The sequence below is a fragment of the Anguilla rostrata genome, chromosome 9, assembly GCF_018555375.3.
Source record: "Anguilla rostrata isolate EN2019 chromosome 9, ASM1855537v3, whole genome shotgun sequence".
NCBI lineage: Eukaryota > Metazoa > Chordata > Actinopteri > Anguilliformes > Anguillidae > Anguilla > Anguilla rostrata.
Window position 1 is genome coordinate 14,385,665 of NC_057941.1, and position 6,583 is coordinate 14,392,247.

The window sequence follows — 6,583 nt, forward strand, 5'->3', positions numbered from 1 at the left end:
TCTTCTTTTCTTTTCCATGTTCCTTTATTTTCTTTATATACTCCTTCTTCCTCAGTTACCCGTTTAGGGGTTTATTCATTTTTTGGGATACGTCCCTTAGGAGTATAGCACCCCCTTCTCATTTCGTCTCTCACGAGACTCAGTGGTTACTGGAGTGCCCCTTTGGTAACTTATAGATCCCCTGTTTGGTCGCGTCTGGTCTTCACACTTCCCCTCCCTCACAGAACACTCAAGCCAAATGGAAGTACCAGCGACCATCGGCCTGGATCAGGCAGTTACGGCTCAACAAGCCGCCCTGACGGCCCATACAGAGGGTCTACACATGTTGCACAGTCAACAAGTAAACACCACTGCACAACAGGCAGAGCTGTGCGAGCGTTTAGCCCTACAAGAGGAGGCGTCACGCCGCCAGGAAGCTACACTGACCGGCCTGCTAGAGATTATGGGTCGCCAGCAGGTGGCTTCCGAGGAGTTCAGGCGAGGTTTCGAGGAACACCGGGTCCGGGTAGAGGAAGAGCGACGTCTTGAACGCGAGGAGACAAGGCGTTTCCAAACTGAGTTTCTTCGGAGACTCGATGCTCGCGCTCTCAGTATACAAGCACAATCCTTTCTTTCCCAGACATACACACCGGCACTCACAAATAATCAGGAACCTAAACTTCAGCTCCCTGCTCCGTTCGAAGGTGAATCCGGCAAATGCCGGGGGTTCATAACACAATGTTTTATACAGTTTAGGCTCATCCTTCACGATATGCCACAGACAATCAAGGGTGGCGTTTATTGTTAGTCTCCTAAGGGTCAAGCCCTGGCCTGGGCTGACCCACTTTTTCGTTCAAACTCACCCATAATGACAAGTTCAGACCGCCTCATTGAGGAGATGGAAAGGGTGTTTGACCATGATGTTACGGGCAGCGAGGCAGCCGCTAAGTTAACCCGTCTTCGGCAGGGAAGGAATAGTGTTGCAGAATTTTCCATAGCCTTCCGATCGTTAGCTGGCGAATCAGGCTGGCCTGAACTACCGCTTATGACACTCTTTACCAACGCCCTGTCAGATCCGGTCAGGGATGCACTGGCTGCGAGTGAGCCACCCGCTACTTTCGAGGCATTGGTAGCGAGAGCTATCCGCATTGATCACCGGGTTAGGGAACGAGAGAGAGAGAAGGAAGAAAGGAGAGGTCGAACAACTCCTTATGTCGCACCTCTCTTGGGTACGCCCATCTTCTCCACTCATTCCCAAGACACTGGAATTAGGTCAGAACCTATGCAGGTGGACAGTGTGGACGTTCGCAGGGATTCGGATTTCCGATCAAGAACCAAGAGTGGCCACTATTGCAAACAGATAGGGCACCGCATAAAGAGTTGTCCAGTGCTAGCAGAAAAAGATCAGTCTCGGCGTGAAGCGTAACGCCCTGGCGAGACGTGAGTTTATCAGCCTTTCGCACATGTATCCCCGTCCAACTCTCCTGGAATAAACAGATCATTGACACTAATGCATTTTTAGATTCAGGCGCAGTGGATTGTTTTATTGACATTAAATGGGCAAAGAAACGCGGATTACCTGTGCGTCTCTTGCCACAGCCTCGGGTGATTACTGCGCTTGATGGCCGTCCCTTAGGCACAGGCCTAGTGGAAAGAACCACCGCTTTTATTCAGATGCGCGTTCCTTTTGGTGAACATGTGGAGCGTATCAGATTTTTTTTGGTGGAATCGCCGACCTTTCCCCTTGTGTTGGGGCATTCCTGGTTGGTTAAGCATAAACCTTACATCAACTGGGGCGGGACTGGGGAGGCCATCCTTCAGTGGGGTTTGGAATGCGTGTCTCACTATCAGCAGGAGACTACGCAGGCTCCTGGGGTTGGTTCTAGTTCCCAGCCCAGTTTTGAGTACTGTGATGAGGAGACCGTTACTCCCATCAGTCAGTTTGCGGCATCGCCCCCTTCAGGTAGGGAGGAGAGCCTAGTCTGGGATCCGTGTTTTGACACATTCTCTCCTTGCGATTATGCCACAGAGGAATTCTCGGGTGAGGGGTGTTCTTTTAAAAGCCATAGCGAACAAGATACGGCAGATGAAATGGAATACCCTTATTCCACCAGCATGGAGGATCTGGTTACAGTGGGTACGGTCACTATTCCATTACCAGTCAATGTCCCCAACGATTATGCAGATCTTGCGCAGGTATTTAGTAAGCAAGAGGCCACTACTTTACCTCCGCACAGAACGTATGATTGCGCTATCGAATTATTTCCTGGTTCGGTCCCACCAAGGGGTTCCTTGTATTCTTTATCTATTCCCGAGAGCGAGGCTATGAGGGAATATATTCAAGAGTCCCTGGCCAATGGTTTTATTCGACCCTCCACTTCGCCGGCGGGGGCAGGGTTTTTCTTTAAGAAAAAGGACGGGAGTCTGCGACCCTGTATAGATTAGAGGTCTTAATAATATCACGGTCAAGAACCGCTACCCCTTACCCCTTATGAATTCGGCTTTTGAACGTCTCCAGGGGGCGACTATATTCACCAAACTTGACCTGCGGAATGCCTATAATTTAGTGCGAATAAGAGAAGGAGACGAGTGGAAAACGGCATTTAACACTCATAACGGGCATTTCGAATATTTAGTCATGCCATTCGGTCTCACGAACGCCCCGGCGGTATTTCAGGCCTTAGTCAATGACGTTCTTGGGGAGATGTTGGAGAGATTTGTGTTCGTCTATTTAGATGACATTTTAATCTTTTCCAACACTCCTGCTGAGCATGTCAGTCATGTCAGGCAGGTTTTGAAATGCCTTTTGGAGGCTAAACTGTTCGTGAAGGCCGAGAAATGCCTATTCCATGCTAAATCTGTCTCTTTTTTGGGGTTTATCATTTCTGAGGGAACTATTAAAATGGACCCTGATAAAGTCTCCGCAGTTAAGAATTGGCCCCCACCCACATCAGTTAAACAGGTGCAGCGGTTTTTTGGGATTCGCCAACTTTTACAGGCGTTTCATTCGCAATTTTAGTGCAGTAGCCGCACCGATCACTGTGCTGACCAAAAGGAGGCCAGTGTTCATTTTGCTTGGACACCCAAAGCCGACGCGGCTTTCCGGGTTTTAAAGTCTATGTTCTGTTCTGAGCCCATTTCATCACGCCTAACCCGGCACTTCCATTTGTGGTGGAGGTGGATGCCTCTGAGCTTGGCGCGGGAGCCATTTTATCTCAACGGTCCCTGTAGATAACAAGGTGCACCCGTGTGCATATTTCTCGCGGTCCCTTTCCCCAGCGAGAGGAATTATGACGTCGGGGATCGTGAACTTTTGGCAGTCAAGCTGGCTCTGGAGGAGTGGCGGCATTGGCTGGAGGGGGCGGAACATCCTTTCACGGTCTGGACAGATCATAAAAACCTGGAGTTTATTCAGAGCGCTAAGAGACGGAATTCGCGGCAGGGTCGCTGGTCTTTGTTTTTTGCCCGATTTAATTTTATCCTTACTTATCGTCCGGGTTCAAAAAATATCAAACCTGACGCCCTGTCTAGAATCTATGACCAATCAGACGACAACCGCTCTCCAGAGCCCATTGTTCCCCCCACTTTGATTGTAGCTCCTGCTATGTGGAGGATTGAGTCAGTGGTCCGGAAGGCTCAAAGGTCTGAGCCGGATCCGGGTGGAGGTCCGCCTAACTGTCTCTTTGTCCCTGCTAGGGTACGCGCCCAGGTGTTGCGTTGGGGACATTCCACGCATCTGACTTTGTCATCCGGGTGTCCACAGATTTAAGGATTTTTTATCCCGGCGATTTTGGTGGCCTGGCATGGAGAGGGATGTGCGGGAGTATGTTTCGGCCTGCTCGGTTTGCGCTCGGAACAAGGGTTCTCGCATTCCACCGTCGGGTCTTTTACGTCCCCTTGCCCGTTCCTAGTCCGCCCTTGGAGTCACATAGCACTGGACTTTATCACTGGGCTGCCACCCTCTGATGGCAACACGGCCATCTTAGTCGTCGTGGATAGATTCTCGAAGGCGGCTCATTTTATAGCGTTGCCTAAACTTCCGTCGGCTTTGGAGACCGCCCGGTTAGTTATTAACCACGTCTTCCGAATACACGGGTTACCTCAAGACGTAGTATCGGATCGGGGCCCGCAGTTTACCGCGCGTTTTTGGCGAGCATTCTGTTCGCTTCTGGGGGCGTCTGTCAGTCTCTCATCAGGGTTTCACCCAGAGACCAATGGATAGACGGAACGCACAAATCAGACGTTGGAAAACACTCTCCGTTGTCTGGTCTCTTCCAATCCCACCTCCTGGAGCCGTCAACTCGTGTGGGCAGAGTACGCGCACAATACGCTACGTAACGCGTCGACGGGGACCTCACCATTTGAGGCTCAATGTGGTTATCAACCTCCACTCTTCCCAGAATTGGAGAAGAACATCGAGGTGCCCTCCGCAGAGACATTTGTCAAGCGGTGTCGGTCCACCTGGAGGAGAGTTCGTACATCACTGCTACGCTCGTCGCTCGTCAAAAGAGGCTTTCCGACAGACACCGCAGACCTGCGCCCTCCTATCGGGTGGGTCAGCGTGTCTGGCTTTCTACTCGTGACCTCCCTCTACGAGTGGAGTCTCGTAAACTCGCTCCTCGTTTCATTGGCCCATTTAAGATCCTTCGGAGAATTAACCCAGTCACGGTTCGCCTACAGCTGCCCCGGTCCATGAGAATTCATCCTACCTTTCATGTCTCTCGTCTTAAGCCAGTTCTAGTAAGCCCTGTGGACAAACCCCCACCTCCGCCTAGACTCGTGGATGGGGAACCAGTTTATACGGTGCGTCGCATTCTGGCCGAGAGGCGTGTGGGCCGTAGGGTACAATTTCTCATTGACTGGGAGGGTTATGGTCCGGAGGAGCGTTGTTGGGTTCCCTCTAGGGACATATTGGATCCTGAACTGATCCGGGATTTCCGCTCTCGTGGGTCCGAGGGCCCGTCTGGGGCCGGTCCTTAGAGGGGGGGTACTGTCACGGTTTCTGTGCAGGTAGATCATTTTTCTGTGCCTGCACCGGCTCAGTGGTTAGCATTCCGATTAGCCACTCGGCTAATCGTTATTTTGGGGTGTGGGGACGATTAGTTCGAGCTTGCAGATTAGCCACTCGGCTAATCGTTATTTTTGGTTCCTGTGGGAGGATTGTTCCTGCTTGAACATTCCATGCATTCCTGCAGGGTTACCTCTGATCGGTTTCACCTGTGGGTTGCTCACATCTTCCGCTGATTACCAGCCACACCTGTGGCTGGGTATTTAAAGCGTCAGTAGGCAGTGGAACGGTGCTTGAGTGTAACGTGTTTTGCTCTAGCCAGTTCCCTGTCGTATTTCTGAGCAAGGTGTAAGGAATATAAGAACAAAGAAATTTAAAAAGAGTTCTGACTTCAGTTTGTTTGTTTTTTCTTTTGAGAAAAAGGTATTAGGACGGTATAGGTCCAGATTCTGAGGCTGGCGGTTTTAAGGGGTTATTGTGTCACCGTTGGGGCACAAACCTTTCTGCCCCTTACTAACTAGTTTCCCCCCTGGTTTTAGTGGGCCTCAGATCGTCTTTTGTTTGTTTTTTTTTGAAAAGACATTTTCTTTTTCTCTGCTTCGGGTCGAAGTCGTTTTTTCTTCTTCTTTTCCATGTTCCTTTATTTTCTTTATATACTCCTTCTTCCTCAGTTACCCGTTTAGGGGTTTATTCATTTTTTGGGATACGTCCCTTAGGAGTATAGCACCCCCTTCTCATTTCGTCTCTCCCGAGACTCAGTGGTTACTGGAGTGCCCCTTTGGTAACTTATAGATCCCCTGTTTGGTCGCGTCTGGTCTTCACACTTCCCCTCCCTCACAGTTACTTGCTAGGATTTTGTGTACTTTGGAAGATTGTATTACATTACATTATAGATTCTTAGCAGACGCTCTTATCCAGAGCGACTTACAACAAGTGCATTACAAAACTCAGAGACAAGCGCTTTACAACATTCCTGCAAGAGAGCTACAATAGGTATAACTTTGCAAAAAGTGTGAATTGTACCCCTTTTTTTTTTTTTTTTTTTTAAATATATATAAATTCCCACCCCCCACCCACCTAGTTGTAGATGAACCTAGTTACATGAAAATAACATGACGCGTGGTTACTCAGTTGAGGTTTAATGGATGTTAGAGGGTAGTGGGGGGTGATGAGGTGAGATGTAGCTTGAAGAGGTGAGTCTTCAGTCTACGTTTGAAGACGGCCAGGGTCTCTGCTGTTCTGACTTGCACAGGAAGGTCATTCCACCACCGTGGGGCTAGAACAGACAGGAGGCGTGACCGGGTGCTGGTGCGAGCCGGGGCAGGACCAGGCGACATGTGGCAGCAGAACGGAGAGGTCTAGCTGGGGTGTAGGGTCTGATGAGTTGACGTAGATAGGGAGGGCTGACCCCCTGGCTGCTTTGAAGGCAAGCACTAATGTTTTAAATTTGATGCGAGCCATCACGGGGCCAGTGGAGGGTGGTGAGCAGGGGGTAACGTGGGAATGTCTGGGGAGGTTGAAGACCAGACGCGCTGCTGCGTTCTGGATGAGTTGCAGGGGTCTGATAGATGATGCTGGGGGCCAGCAAGCAGGGAG

The 6,583-nt window shown here is 50.2% G+C and overlaps 1 pseudogene; it reads left to right on the forward strand.

Moving 5' to 3' along the window:
- Positions 1 to 238: 238 nt before the first annotated feature.
- LOC135262550 (uncharacterized) lies at positions 239 to 4,959 on the forward strand (annotated as a pseudogene).
- The last annotated feature ends 1,624 nt before the right edge of the window (positions 4,960 to 6,583 follow it).